The sequence below is a fragment of the Barbus barbus genome (assembly GCF_936440315.1).
Source record: "Barbus barbus genome assembly, chromosome: 31".
Lineage (NCBI taxonomy): Eukaryota > Metazoa > Chordata > Actinopteri > Cypriniformes > Cyprinidae > Barbus > Barbus barbus.
Window position 1 is genome coordinate 28,287,930 of NC_136759.1, and position 17,096 is coordinate 28,305,025.

Consider the following 17,096-nt stretch of genomic DNA (forward strand, 5'->3'; position numbering starts at 1 on the left):
TGTAAACACCTCCCTGTCGGTAGAGCACAGTGAATCTACCACATGGTCAAGGATGTAAACGTTGGCTAGTTAGCATCTTTATGTCACAAAGGAAATTACTGTGTCACTCACTCACTCACTCACTGTGTTACTCAGTCTATTTCTCATTTGGTGTAATTGTATTCTGCTGGCATGGTGTTAATTAAAGCACCAGACGAGAACAGATGAAGGTTCCTCTGCCTCTTTCTCTCTCAGTCTTTTCATTTCATGACACTCAACATTAAATATTTAGCGGCTGTAGACTGCGTCAGAACGAGGCCTCGTGTGTGTCTGTAATGTGCATTGATCTGATCTCACTCTCATTGGTCACCGGCGTGCGGTTGGGGACGTAGTCGATATTAAAGGTTGATTGATATGATTATGATCGGGGCTCTATTCATTAGAGCCGTGAGCATGATTGTCTGTTCAGAGCCGCTGGGAATAAAACAAGCATTATTGATTCATCACACGTCCTGCACCGCAGAGGAAGACGAGGAGAGACGGATGTCCTCAGGATGGAAAGATACGCTGTGCATGACTCATCAGAGACCGTGATCATTAATTATCGGAAAGCGCTTAAAATGCAGTTGATGTAATGACATCATTTCAACTCAAATAACTCAGTGTGAGGTGAGAACAAAGCAGCTCAGTGTCTGGGTGTGGTCCGGCAGACCGAAATACTCCAGATATGGATTTTATGGCATGAATAGATGTATTTTATAGGGATAATTGAAGTGAAAATGAAAATGCAGTTATTTATTCACCCTCATGTTGTTCCAGACCTGTATGACTTCATTCTGTTGAGCACAAACAGACGAGGTCAGGATTAACTGTTTTTATATGGAAACAGCATTGCTAAACATTCAGCTGAACATCTCCTGTTCTATGGAAGAAAATCCATCATGCAGTATGTATAAAAAAAAGGAAAATTTGAATTGAGTTGGATTTTAAAGGCTGAAAACAGCATTCACACTTCTGTAAAATGTGCATGCTAATTTAACCCTAGATGTTAGTTAGGGTAGGTGCCACAGTTTGCTTTAGTTTTAGTCACTGAATTAGACCATCTGCACATGCCCTCTCTGCAAAAATAAATAAATAAAAACCTTACAGAAACTTTAGTTGAATGCAGTTGAACGCAGTTGCAATTGATGCAAATGTAATAAGTAGGGGGCGCTCTTAAACAACCACACCACTCCAATTTCATTAAGATGGGGAACCCAAATTGTATAGAAGTTTTCAAATTAATGAATATTATCAAGATGTGATTATCAAAACTGAATAATAATCTTTTTATTCCAGGCTGGTTGTAATAATTCACAACTGGGTTGAGAGTACAAATGCCCCCTTCCAAAGAAAATTATTTTAAAAGTATAAGGGAAAAAGATGTTATAAAAGTCAAATATGCACTAACACTGCACCCAGATCTTAAAACAACCATACATAGCATATATGCTTAGGAATCACTAAATCCTAAAGGTTGGGAACAAGATGTTTTTCACACCAAGCTAGCCCACTAAGAATGTAAATCACATTAAACCAAAGAAGAAAGATGTAGTATCCATGGTGACTCTTCTCTTAAGAATGTCTTTGTGTTCACCATGAACTCTGAGTTTCAATCAAATGAGTTTTAATCAGCTGAGATTTAATCAAGAGTTCAGGGTTTATGTGATGCCTATCAGCATATCCAGCTGCAATTATGGATGTAAATGGCATTGACACAATTATGCTGAACGTCCACAAGTCAACTAAACAAACTATGTCTGGTTTGTCCATATCTGTTTAGTCAACACACAGAGATGGCAAGAAATAATTTTACCAGTTTTGTTTGGCACTCATTAACCTGCAAGAATGTTTTGTTGCTGCCAACGCATCATCATTAATCAGCTAGACCACATTTAGGTTCTTGTCAGGCTGCCAAATCCCAAACCATCAACACCATTAGGGACAAAAACAACAGAAAAATCCACAGACAGGCAGAGATCGATCAGGAGAGCAGACAGTCCAAAAGGAGCATCAGAAGCAGATTCAGAGCAGGTGAGTCGTCAGGCTGAGAGCAGATCAAAAGCCAAATCCAGAACCATGTACATAGTCACCAGAACACAATATTCATATCCAAGAGCAGAAGCTAGGTACCATGCCAAAGGTCAGAACCAGAGTGGGCAGTCCAGTTCTTGGAGAGACACATGAGAAAAGAGCAACAAGTCCAACAATACAGACTGACGGGGAGGGAGTACAAACTAATCTGACGAAGAGCAGAGTGTAGAGATGTAGCAGTAAAATCAAGAGAAAAATGAAAACACAAGGGATAATCAGCTGTTAGCAGCCATCATGAAGCAGTAGAAACAAAGAGGAGGAGAAGAGATAATACCAGAGTCTTGACAGTTCTAGTGAAACTAATCCATTGGTCGACAATATTCTTCCAGAAGCAATGAGCTTGAGCTCTGAACCATGCATTGGTCTTGACAGGGGCATTTTCTCTCTGTGGTTTGATTTTACACATAGTGCCCATTTTATTAGTCCAGTTAACAATCATATACACTTATACTGAATCATACATACTTGTATTGAAAGAATCATTTTGTGGTTGCCATACTAAATTGGCAGGTGGTTGAATGGATACTGAATCAGGGCATTTGGTCCTTAATGACCACAGTCTCCATATGCCTTCTGGCACTGGTAGAGATCGAGATCAAGTACTCTAGATGTTGAAAAACACAATCTGAATTGACGCAATCTCCTTACCCTACTTTACTACTACTAAGCAATCTATCGACTGGTAACTTAATTTTTTGACCAACTAACAACCATTGTTATGGCCACATTGCAGCTTTAAAATCTGTGTAATAAATTCTGTTGAATCAAAATACTTATTTCTTAAGGTTATTTTTATTTATTTTTTCTCTATGTCTATTGAATGCTTTTCTCATTTAAGACAATAATAAATTATCTTTTGGAGGTAATTTCTTGGCTTAAATTAATGCGTGATTAATTTGCAATTATTTAGATTAATTAATCAGCACCAGTGTTGGGGAAAGTTACTTTTAAAAGTAATGCATTACAATATTGCGTTACTCCCTAAAAAAGTAACTAATTACGTTACTTAGCTACTTTTTATGGAAAGTAATGCGTTACGTTACTTTTGCGTTACTTTTTAAATATGAGCAGGGCTTGATTGTTTTTAATACAAGAAATTACATTAATACAAATGTAAAAGCCCTGTATCTTGTGAAGGAAAAGTAAATTCACGTCTGTAAAGTAAAACTCTTCGGCAATAAAAAACAATGAAGCACAATTGTTAGTTTATCTAAAGTCATTTTTGCTTATTAGTCTGGTTGAACTGGATCATCAAAGGTCAGCAGCAAAGACATAGGTTAATAAAATGGGATTAGATACATTTGTGTTGTTTAACATATTTAATTATTGCAGTTTGCGTGATATTCTGAGTTTGCATTTCACTGTTTTAATTCATTTTGATGAATACTAAATCTGTTTTTTGCGAGTGGGATGAATTCATGCACATTCACATTTAGATCTATAGTAACAGCATGTTCACACAGCGCACTGTCAGTCAATACATGGGGAAAAAGTAACTGGCGTTACTTTTTTGAAAACGTAACTCAGATATTTTCTTGTAAATTAAAAAGTAATGCGTTACTTTACTAGTTACTTGAAAAAAGTAATATTATTACGTAACTCGCGTTACTTGTAAATATTTAATGTATTATTACGTAACTCGCGTTACCCCCAACACTGATCAGTACATTATGTAACTAATTAAATTGACCCAAAATAAAAAAAACATTAATCCAAGGATCTTTCAATGGTTTTAGATCAGCATTGCTCCAAGGATAAAAGCATCAACTGTTGATGATTCCACCACTTGGAGAGCCAATTCAGTTGATGTCTTCTGCATTAAAATGGACAAAGGACCAGTGATGCCTAGTACAGTAGATGTTGTTTTGTTCTGTGGGATTATACGGGAGCATAGAGAGCACATCGTCTTAATTGGGCAAATTGGGAAACCCAGCACTGTTCAACTGCTCCCAACTTTGTAGAACTCCAAACTTCATTCTCCCTCACTGGTCTCAAAGCCCATACTTCCAACCCCGAGGCTTGACCCCTAATCGCCAGACTGCTATTGCTTCTAGACTACTTCCTTCCAACTCTTTCATTATTACCCCATAATAATCCCATAATTTAATTTCCCAACCTTCTTCATTTTATTCTTATTCTCCACTTTCTGTATTTCCCCCTACTACTTTCCCCTGGTCCACTTCTCAAAGTTCTGTTTAATGCCTGGGGAAGGTATTTTCTGAGAGGATGGATGACTGTAATCAGTCAGAGGAGCAATGGGAGACGCTCAAGAGGTTAAAGGAAGACCATTCTATTTTAATTAAGCCAGCAGATAAGGGGGACGTAGTAATCATCATAGATAGGGAACAGTGTGTGAGAGTGAGTTCTTCAGGCAGTTGGAAAGGCCCATTTACCAATCTATGGAGATTATCAAATGAAAGATTGAGGATTGTATTAGCCTGCACCAGAGCGACCTCGCACTGAACGCTCTTTGTTTGCATGTGTCATTGTTTTCTAATAGAATAAATGAAACGGGACAAAGTTAATCTTGTCAAACTCTATATCATTCTGAGGGTCTAAGCCTCAAGCATCGACGACAGATCGCTGTTTTTCGATGGAAAGCTTATAAGGAATGAGTGGCACAAATTTGCTACATTTGTGTAAGCAGTACACATCCAAACACGCAGAGTAAAAAAGCCGTACGTACCTTTATCATTGTAATAACGAGCCACAAACGCGTCCACTGCTGAAATCCCAGTTTAGTTAGAGAGGTAAGGGTCCACAGAAAAACATCCCAGCGAGCACTTTTAGTCCAGCGAAACAATAACGTTGTAATAAGGATGAATATTCCTTTGTTTACGTTTCATTTCTTCAGAGAGTTATTGTTCGCGTCCGTTATGGAATAAATTACGCTCAAAAACAGCGTCTTGGTGGTAAAAAAACAAAACGATTTTGTAGAATACGGTCTTACAAACATAATGAGACCGTCTACGGAAAAAAAAGTCTCAGAAAAGCGGAATATAGATTATTTGAATTTGGCGCTCCCTCCTGCCGGCAGTGACGCTTCTGTGACGCACGCTGTCATCTGAGCGGGGCATAACTTAGCGATCTGCTTTATCCATAAAAAACTGTTTTTTTTTTCTTCTACATTTTTTATATGTGTGTGTGTGTATTGTGTGGGGAATGTGGCCGTGTCTGCATGATTATAATCTGTATGGACGCACATCAGCGTGTTTATTAGCGACTCTATGACGGCTATCATTGTGATTCATTGATCAGCTATTATTGATTATATGGCCCATCTGTTTGATTATAATCTGAATGGAAGCACATCAGCGTGTGTTTACTGACTCTATGACCATGTCTGGCAATATCACTTCACGTCTGGCAGTGATATTTATCATTGTAATAACGAATAACGAAGAATACTTCAGTATACATACTATATACAAAGCATTTTTTTCTATTTTTTTTCCTTTTTTATTACTCAAATAATTATTTTTGTATTTTTTAGTGCTCAAATAAATCTGTCTATTATTTTATAATTGAAAAACTATGCAGGAACATGTATAATGACTAAAATAGCTTGTATAATTCTGCAATCCATTTGGTGGTTATTTTTCCTCAAACAGGGGGGTGGGGGGACTATAAATAGTTTCAGAAAAAATATTGCAGGAATCTCATTTTTCATGGTATCTTCTTCAAATTTGAAATATGAACTGATGAGACACATGGCTTTCGATCCATTACTTTTCTGGATTGCTCCAGGACTTATTTCATGTATTTGTATATGAAATAAAAAAACATTCAGTGTGGAAAAATATTTTTCAAGGCACGTCAGTGTCTATAACTTTTTATCTTTTTGAGCATTATCAACTCTGGATGATAGATAGTAAAGCCCAGAGTCTCTTCTTTCCAAAGATACCTAATTTGTTTGTGTAAGCACACTTTGTCACAAACTGTTACCATTTTAATTCAGGTAGGTTATTTTCACCTGCGAGGCCCTAAATGGGGTTGAAGGTTAAAGTGATAAAGTATGTTTCCACACAGAACAAGTGCATTTTAAAATATGTCAAGAGACACCTAGGTGTAAGAGATTTTACACTCCCCCAAAAACACATAATGACCAGAGGCTGTTCCAGATGTGTCCCCAGGAAGACCAATAGTGGCAGACTACAGGAGTGAGAGTTGTGGAATGGCAAATTTATAGACTTCCATCTTAGCTCACTAATATCAAGGCACAATTTGAAATACACATATCATTTCTTAAAAAGGAAAGTGAACATCAGGGTTGCTCTGGGAGGGAGATTTCTAATACTGAGATTGGGAGAGGCTTAGCAGCTGTAACTAAGTTCTTTGAAAAATACCCAGATAGCAGCAGGCCTGATGAGTTTAATGGACAATATGAGTCCCAGAGTAAAAGGGTATGGAGATAGTTAAGAGATTTGCATAGGCATGTAAGCAAACATCTTTATAGAGGGCTGGGTATAGTGACAGTGCTTTCAAATGTAGAAAACTGCCTGCGGACTATTGTAGATACCAGGACGATGTGTGTGGGGTTTGGAGTTTGTGGAGTAGCAGATAATAAACCGACATCATGGACTCGATCAAAGTAAAATAAGATCAGAAGGCAGGGAGGTGAAACAGATCCGAGGGGGAAAATGAGTCCAGACAGAGCATTATGGGAAATGTAGTTCATGAGAGAAGGAGCTAAAACCCTGGGGATGGAGCCCTCTGGTGGTGGTTCCGAGAGAGCAGATGCCGTGGAATTAGCAATACAAACAGGGTCTTTCAAATCATGCTTCTTCTTAGCATCCATTTCCATAGATTTGGCACTCACATTTGTTCAAAATGTCTTTATGAGTTTCCAAAACTTGAGTTGACTGGACTAACGCCAGAGTGTGTTTTTGGATCTGATAACTACAGTATAAGCAAGGTTTGGGTCAGTCAACTGAGAATTCAGGGTTTATATATCAGCCAGTTAACCCTGCTTTATGAAATAATCAGCTCCAGTCAATTCACTGTTGATTTAGCTTAGTTCAACAACTGTATAAAGTTCAGTTTTAAATCAAGTTCAATTTTATGATAAGTAGCTTTACTGAAGACAGTAGTGTCGATAATCAGCTCCAGTCAGTTCAGTGTTGATTTAATTCAGTTCAGTAACAGTGTCACTGTTGCAAAATTTGTCAATTATAAACAAATATTATTTGGTTATGAAGCAGCTCTACAGAAGACAATTATATCATTACTGAGCTCAATTCAGTTCTAGTTTTGTGCTCATCCAATCGTTTCAGTGACAATGACATCATTGTCATTGTCAAATGTTGGAGTTTGGGTTCCTTGCCATACTCACCTTTTGGCTTGCTTAGTTGAGATTTCAATGATGTCATTGATTTGACGTCAATGATGTCATTGATTTGACAATGACATCATTGACGTCAAATCAATGACATCATTGAAATCCTATCTAAGCAAGCCAAAAGGTGAGTATGGCAAGGAACCCAAACTCCAACATGTGACAGAAATGGAGAAAAGGGAAAAAAATCATGCTCAGTTGGAGGACCAGTTCTCCTCTGGCTAAATCAGGATATGTCACAACAGCATTATGTGGGAAGGAAGAGCTGTAGTCTGAAACCACCCAGCAGATGCACAGAATAAAACAACAAAAGTGAGAAAAGTATAAATGACTCTAGTCATGGACTAACCAAAAAAAAAACAAGAGGAACATATTTACAAGGTACTGCAATTAAGACATAACCACACACTAACTAGTCTCAGCCTCAGACGTCACGCCCACGGACTGCTGGCTGAACGTCTGATGCAGTGAAGTGAAGTGACATTCAGCCAAGTGTGGTGACCCATACTCGGAATTCGTGCTCTGCATTTAACCCATCCAACGTGCACACACACAGCAGTGAACACACACTCCCCCCACCTACAATTCCTGCCGGCCGGAGACTCGAACCCGCAACCTTCGGATTACAAGTCCGACTCTCTAACCATTAGGCCACGATTCCCCTGATGCATATGGCACATAAAAGTGGAAACACTTCAGGAGTTTCGAAGTCGTCATCAGATTGGTTGAATTATACAGGTTTTTGTGGCGCCAATTTTGTGGCGCCAAACCCCTCATGAAAGAAGAAAGCCATCATGTTTACAACTGTGACAACGAGCGCTTATCAGGATCAACTAAACGCTGGACTTTCAAAAGTATGTGAAATATTTAAAGTTCGCTGCAGAGAATTTTTAAAATACGTCCGAGAGTTTTATATACTGGTCTGTTATTGTGGCGACATTTCCACGCCCCCAGACGTGATGCTGAATGAAACGAACTGTGATTGGTTGTTTGACATGTCGCTGAAACGGCCTCATGGGCGGGCCTTGGCCAATGAAAGCTGCCATGGATTCTAGACCTTCAGCCATCAGTCTGAAGGTCTGGCTATGCGAGAATACACACTAACAGACTAACAAATATGTTAAGATATTGTTTTACCAGTTCTTAATCAGCACACAGTAAACTGAAAGAATGTGTTTTGGTTGCTGCTGACTCATCACCATTATAGAAGCCAGCAGTAGACAAACTGTGCTCCTGCACATAAACTTACAATAGGATCATTCCATATCAGCTCAACCAGAGGTCCCCGGGTGAAATTTTTGATTTTTTTTATATTTTTGTTTTCTGAAGAAAGATAAACATGTTTAGTGATGAAAGCCAAAATATTAAATATTGTGGGTGAATATTTACTGCGCAATCCATGTTTTTGTAGAGGGGATTTTCACCTGATTTTCACTCAGATTTTCACCTGATATTCAGAGCCACATTGCAGGGAGTTAAAATTACTTGGGAAAGATGGCAGCATCGTGATGTTAGCTTTACACAGAGATTGGTAGGTCTATTAGTAAAATCCTTTGGCTTTAGCTGTCTTTGTTGCCTTATATGCCAGTGATGACTATTCAAAAATGGGGAAACAGCACTTTTCAAGTTTTTTTCTCCAAAGTTTGCATGCCTGTAACTCAAGAAGTATTAAATATACACTATATTGTCAAAAGTATTGGGTCACCCCCTTCTAATGAACAAGTTTGACTACTTTAGTAATTTCTATGAGTACAAATCTTAATGCTTAAGCATATGATATTCTAGGGAATTGTGTGCTTCTAATTTTATAGCAACAGTTTGGACAGGACTATTCTAACATGACAGTGCCTCTATGTATAAGACACAGTTCAAAAAGACATGGTTGATTCAGTCAGTGTGGAAGAACTTGACTGGTCTGCAGAAAGCAAAGTCCTAATCCCAGCTGAACACCTCTGGTGTGACTTTAAATGCAGACCTTGAGACAAAGGTTTTGCTTTATGGAGACCAGTCAAGTTCTTCCACACTGACTGAATCAATCATTTCTTTGTGGTAGGATTGGCTCTGGTAGGATTGTAGTTTAAACAGGCTTCTGTAAGGTAGAATGGGGCCAGATTGTGTAATGATTTAAACACAAAAGTTAAAACTTTAAAAATAATTCTATACTTGACTGGTAGCCAATTAAAATGATTAAAGATTATCAAAAAGATTAAAATGGGCGTGGCATGATCGAACCTTCGCCTGCCAGTCAGCAGCCTAGTGGCAGCATTTTGAACCACCTGTAAACGCTTCAGACAAGACTGGCTAATACCGTAATATAAGGTGTTACAGTAATCAAGACGAGAAAGAATAAACAGATGGATAATCTGTTCAAAGTGTTTTATTGAAAAAAGAGACTTCAATTTTGCAACACGTCGCAAATGAAAAAAGCTTGATTTAACCACAGCATTAACTTGCTTCTCAAACGTCAGGCCTGAATCAAATTTAACACCAAGATTCTTTGCAAACGAAGTGATATACTTGGAACAATGGCCAAGGTCAAAAGCATGATCATCATGAGGTTTTAAACCAAACATAATAATTTCTGTTTTGTTATCATTTAACACCACAAAATTTTGATTGAGCCAGTTTTGTAATTCAGCTAGGCAAGCCAATAATGGTCCAATAGACCCTTTATTTTTATACTGTGATGGAAATATAATTGTGTATCATCTGCAAAGAGGTGGAACTACTGTTGGCCCCTATGGCCAGCATATATAATGAAAATAAGATCGGAGAGAGAATTGAACCTTGTGGTACTCCACATGAAAAAGGATGCACAGAAGAAACGTGCTGACCAATGGAAATACGAAAGCTTCTATTCGATAAAAAAGAACGAAACCATTTCAAAACTGTACCATGGAGACCCACATGATTCTCCAATCTAAAAAGCAAAACCTCATGATCAATCATGTCAAAAGCATAACTTAAACTTAAAAGTACCAAAGCCACAACATTCCCTTTGTCAGTTTTTAGTAAAATATCATTCAAGACTTTCAATAGAGCAGTTTCTGTGCTGTGATTTGGTTTAAAGCCAGATTGGAATTTAATTATTATTCAGATTCAAAAGAAAATATTATTCAGATTCAAATGCAACTGTAACTGAGTTAAGACAACTTTCTCAAATTTTTTTCCTAAAAAGGGTAAATTAGATATTGGCCTAAAGCTATTACAGTTGGTAGAATCCAAGGATCCTATTTTTAAACAATCAGGAAAAATTCCTTTGCTTAGACTAAGATTCAAAATCCTTAAAAAGTAATATCAAAAAGTAATCCCAATAATATCAAAGATTTGATTTAAGAATCTAGGTGGAACAGTATCTAACGAACAAAACGTTGGTCTCAAATGTTCAACAACGTCTTTACAAATTTCGAAAGAGAGAGGCACAAATAGGCCAAGGACTCAGATTGAGCACAATTTCCCATGGTGAACTTAGATCTTAACAAAACAGTTTTATCAATAAAAAATTTACAAGAGTTTTCACACAACTGAACAGACTCATTGGGAAAGATGTCAACAGGAGGGTTAAGTACAGAGTTTATAGTGGAAAAAATAATATTAGGTCTATGTGAATTGCCATCGATAAGGTCAGAGAGATATTTAGATTTAGCGCCATTAGCAGCTTTCTGATATCGATTTAAAGAGTCCCGCCACATTTCATATGAAATCTGCAGCTTATCTTTACACCATTTACGCTCCGCTTTTCTGCAAGCCTTTCGGAGAAGCTTAGTGGAGTCATTCATCCATGGCTGAGGTTTTGTAATACTACGTTTGGATTTTAGCGGGGCAATAAGGTCCAGAGAAGCCATGCATTTCTGATTAAAACAATTAAAAAGACAATTCACATCAAGTGTATCTGAGGATTTTTTTTAGAGTTAATGAATCACCAATTTCATAGGCTTCGGCAAATTTTTCACTGGACTGCATAGAAAAATAGCGACTCAAACGAGTTGCGGAAGATTTAATAACTGCTGATCCGGAGAAGAGAGCAGGGAACAATACAAATTTATGGTCAGAAAGACATATATCCTTAATTTTATTGATAGAAATTTGAAACCCAAATGAAAATACCAGATCCAGCATATGACCATGAGAGTGTGTAGGCCCATGAACCCATTGAACAAAGTCGAAAGAATCCATTAGATGTTTAAATTCAGACGCCAAAGGTCTATCAGGGCAGCACAAATTAACATTAAAATCACATCAAACTGTGGGATAAGTCCTCCAACCAAGTCTGCAAACTCATCTAAAAATGCATTGTTGGGACGAGGAGCCCGGTAAATAGAAACACAGAGGACTGGACATACCATATCAATATGAAAGAGCTGTACCTCGAAGCTTGAGTAAACAGTGGTTGAGATGATGCGAGTGCTATATTTTTGATTAAAAACAACGGCCAGACCTCCTCCATGACTGGTTATCCGAGGAGAATTATAATAAGTGCAATCCAGAGGAACAAGCTCAGAGAAGGGGCTGGAATCCCCTTCTTTAACCCAAGTTTCATTCATAACTAGAAAATCCAAATCCTTTGAAATAAAAAAGTCATGTAAAATAAAAGTCTTATTGACCAGTGAACGTGTATTGATTAATCCCATCCTGAGCGGCAAAGAATTACTAGGCAGGTGGCGATGTGGATCCAACACCCGGAGAAGGCTGTAATTCACTCCGCGGGCACGAATCCGTGGAGAATTGAGATGCACGGGATCGATCAAAGAGACTGGGACAATCGGTCGAATCCACCGAAGAGGCTGCTCCAAAGAGCGTCCCACCAGACAATGACCATTTCCAGAGCCCGAACACCAGGAAAATTCAGAGCGTAATCCGGACTTTACCCTGACGGCAAATCCTGCTCGTTTCCCTCGTCTCCTATGGCGTCTCCTCCGAAAGGCATCAAAAGGCCATCGGCACAAAAAGGCAGGGATGTTAGAGTTGAGCAGCGGTGGGGAAGTATATGAGCCACTATACAAAGCATCAGGCAGGTGCGAAACTTGGTTTCTGATGTCAAGCAATGTCTGACGGTCATAAGTTAAAAATAAAGAGTTCGCAATGTTTGAAAATGAACTAAAAACAGTCAGCAACAGCACACACAGAGCAGACGGCTCACCACAAACACCGGCGCCATCTTACTTCACTTTCACTGTTTTAAACACTAAAAGTTTAGTGTATAACAACACCCTTTTACCTTGACAAAAACAGCTTGGTTCACAGCAACCCTTTTCGGTGCATGTCCCTTTAAATGCTAATGAGCTCTGCTGACCCCGCCCCTCTCTTCCGTGGGTGACGAGCTGTTCTTTGAGACTGTTAACTTTAGTCACATTCGTCGTGGAACTTTCTAACTAGCACATTATTAGGAAAGGTGATTTGCAGATTCATTAATTAACCTTATACTCACTTCTTCTGATAACTGTATGTTCATTATTACATCCAACAACAGAACACGTCAATTGCTTAGGAGCCATTCTTGTCTACACCTGCTCCAGCGTCCAAACAATGGCGGACTGATGACAGCTCAATCAGGGTGGAGTCTGTGATAAAATACCAGTGTCAATCAACAATCATGGGAGGGGCCTGGGTCTGTGTGACATCACACATACAAGAATCTGAGAACGGCTTGATCTGAGGAAAGGGACTATTCTTCATAGGGACAAAAAAAAAAAAAAAAACACAGTGTGGATTTTTATCATTATAGGGTGGTTGTGTACACACACTGCCTACACGCATTTATGTTCAAACAACATATAAAAGTGAATTTTGCATCTGATGACCCCTTTAAATTGCACACATGTTCAGTGGTCAAAAAACAAATGTGGGTCACTTTGCATAAATATGCTGCTTGTTTTGGAAGGAATGTCTGAGTAATGTTGAAATTAGAAATTTATCTTGTTTCCTTCTGTCAAAACAACTGCATTGAACATACCTGTCTGAGCGCCATAAATATTATTTTCTTTTAAGTTTGCATGCCTATAACTCAAGAAGTATTAAAGATATCACAATATGATTTTAGATTCTAGTTTCTGAAATTTGGTTGATTTGACAAGAGAAACCTACCAACTTGGACTTGTTCTCAATCTTGGACTTGTTCTCAAAAATGTATGTCGATTGTTTTGTCTAAATGGTTTACATTAAAATACATATTGTGTTAATTAATGTCAATATGCTGTCTACAATGAGTCTCGAGCATATAAGGTTACCGAATATAAATGATTCAACTAACATGACTCACTGTCGGTGTGAATTAGTTAACAGTCAGTTGAATCTGAAATTATGCAAATTTACTGCATAAATCGACTCACGTCATATTATTTAACACAATCCAGTCATTCATGCATTGTTTTAGGAATGAAGAAAGCCGCTGACTGCAGCATAATCTCCATTATCATGCCCAGATCTCGCTGTCTGTGTGTGATTAGTTTCACGCCTGTGACATCATCATCATCATTAATCATGTTGACCGACCTCAGCGGCGCTCTGAAAGCATCTGATTGTCTCTTCTGAGCATCTGCTAGCACACTGCTGTAGAGATGCTGATGTGTGTGTCTCACCGAAGATCGCATTCCACCCCAAGATGAAACAAAATGAAAAATGAAACTATATTTTGCCTAATGAAGCTGTTTTAGGACCATTGAGATGCACTGTATGAATGTGTGAGAATAGAGCGATAGTAGGGAATTGAGTTCATTTCTAAATCTACTCATGTTCTTCCTCCTGTCATTTTATTAACTTTATTAATTATTAACACAGCTCTCTCTCTCTCTCTCTCTCTCTCTGTGTGTGTGTGATCAGCTCTGTCTGTTGTCAAGTCCAGTGGCCTGTTTTAATAATATTCCCAGGATTATAGTGTTATGGCAGCAGCATATATGAGCCTTTGGTGTCCCCTTGGTTGTTGGTGCCCTACACAAACTGCCTCATCTGCGTATAGGAAACTATAATATTGCCGTCTTCACTATAAGCTATAGGACCTCAAGGAAAACACAATGAGCTCAAGGGAGGCAAATGAGATACTGGTTCCACCAGAAAGTATATCTGTGAGAATAAACAATTTAGACACTATTTCATCTCATATTTTATAATATTTATTTTGTTTATGTTGTTAAATATTTCGTCATACATTTTTATGGAAACAGTGCCACCTCAAAGGAAACATACTTTTGTTAGGTTGAATGATAAAGGAGGTTATGTGCTGGAATTACACATGATCAGAGAACATTTGTATAGTTGACCATATAGGAAATACATAAACAAATAAACTTGATTGATGTTCCAGCTGCAGAGTTACAAGCATTTTTTTTGTATGCCCCTATAGCCAAAATTCGACAACTTGCTGTGTATCCTCAGAATGTCCTGTTGTCTATATGTGTCAAGTTCCGTTAAGTTTGGAGATTGTGTTTGGCAGATATAGGTAAATTTGTAAAATTGGGTAACTCCTGACCATTTAATTATCATATATTTTCTCATTGCTTTGATGTATAACAATTATTTTGATACATTTTTGTCATGACATTCTTCATATGATAGGTACAAGGTTTGGAGCGAATTGGATCAACAGTCTTGAAGGTTTCAAGAAAAAAATAAAAAAAAATAATTTGGACTCTAGCCCTTATGGTTCCACACATATGACCTAAAATGCTAATTTTTGGACCCATCCCACCAACTCTGAGATCTCTACGACTCACAGTCTCTGATGTCCAGACACATTTAGGGCAGGAAAAAAAAATAATTGGCAAAACAGTAGCAATGACTTTGATGCTTTGACCCCTAAAAAGGTTTATGTGAGGATTAGGTTTAGAGTCAGAGTACAGAAAAAAATAATGAGCACAATATTATAAACCATAAAAGTCAAAGGAAGGACCCCACTGCGATAGAAAAACAAGTGTGTGTGTGTGTGTGTGTGTGCGCGCACTGATGAATTTTACATATAGAGCCTTTGGCCTGTAACTGTAAGTTGGTGAAGTGGATATTCCTTCATGCTGTGTTGTTCTTGAGAAGTTTCCAAATCCTGAAGAAAATGAACCCAGCCGATCAGACTGAGCAGATCAGAGAAACTCTCTTATTCACTGGGAGTCTTGTGTTGAAAATTAAGCAAAGACTAAAATAAGATTCTGGTAACAAGATTTACACTTACATGGTGTATTTCACTATGTTTACTCTTATAATACCTCTTATATGCCCACTGAAAGTTTGACCAGAATTTCAGATTTATCTACTCATTTACAGTTACATTATATGTTAAAGTGCCCCTATTATGGGTTATGAAATGTTCATATTTTGGTTTTGGGAGTCCCTAACAACAGGCTGACATGCATGCAAGGTCAAAAAACACTTTCATTTTCTTATAATATGCATTTATTTTTACCTTATTTCCTCAACGACTCCCAAACGATTCGTTCAACGATTCATTTTTCCAAACCCCTCCTTTGCGTGACACTAATCTGCGGTGATTGGTCGATTTCATTTAAAGCAGTGTTTGTGAGCTTTTAACACTCCAAAAGCGGTACCTAATGACAAAGAATGAATTTGCATTTTCATTCGGACCAACGTGAAAATCAAGTTTTCCCAGGTCTGCACGGGCAATATATTAATGTTTCATGTTGATGTCAACAAGAAACGGCTTGGGATTCGTTTTAAAAACTACTCGTTTCAATGATTCAGAGTCGACTCTTTCGTTTGAGAAACAAATAACTTTATACACGGTGCACTTTCAGATTTTAACACTTTGCAGGATGTTTTCATTCACTTAGAGCTGTGTTACACACTGCATGAAAGGTAATTTCCAAAAATCCATAATAGGGGCACTTTAAGCAGATGCTTTTATCCAATGCGACTTACAGTACAACAGAGCAACTCATCACATAGCCAACAATATTCATAGTTTACAGTGCTGGTTTATTAGAACCCTTGATTTGGAAACAAGCTATATATTCAGAAAAGAAGAGGAACACTGTGTGTGTGCCTTGATTTATGGTTGTGGAGTAGTAAAGTGCTTGTGGTAGAGGTGTGTCTTCAGATGCTTCTTGAAAGTTGTGATGAAAGCTGCAGTTTGGGTGGAGGTTGGCAACTCATTCCACCAGAGAAGAACAGAGTGAGTGAAGGTGTGCTGTACCTGCCTAAGCCAATATGACTGCAGACTGCTGAGTCCACTCATCACAATGTTAATATGTGTGGATTTTAGGGTTAGAAGATGTTGTACAGGTGAATGGATGATGCTGTTCAGAATGAGATCATATAGTTTCTGATGTTTTTTTCATGTACTTGGAAATTACTAGAGCTTTGACTGGTGTTTCCTCCAGCAGATGAACTTCATGATGGTAATCCACGGTAAATGAATGTTTGAGTTTGAAGATGAGGCTGCTAATACACCTGCTGCTAAAGCACGAGTCCACTGAATACACACAGTGTGAATTACTGCCTGAATCGGCTTGTTATTCAAGAAAGTGTGTGTGTGACTACAGTAACGTGTCCGTGAGCATGTGTTTCCCACATGACAGTGTCAGGACAAGCAGAACGCAGTGCACTCAGCTGAACATGATTACACAGAACCAGCCAAGATCAGTAAGATTTATGCATCAGTGAACATATCTGTGTAACTGCTGTAGTCTGGGCTGTGTGATTTTTA

The 17,096-nt window shown here is 38.2% G+C and overlaps 1 protein-coding gene across 1 annotated transcript in view; it reads left to right on the top strand.

Moving 5' to 3' along the window:
* The window catches only part of LOC306850988 (schwannomin-interacting protein 1-like), a 250,253-nt gene that overhangs the window by 88,094 nt on the left and 145,063 nt on the right, over positions 1-17,096 (top strand). The gene's annotated exons all lie outside the window — the stretch shown is intronic.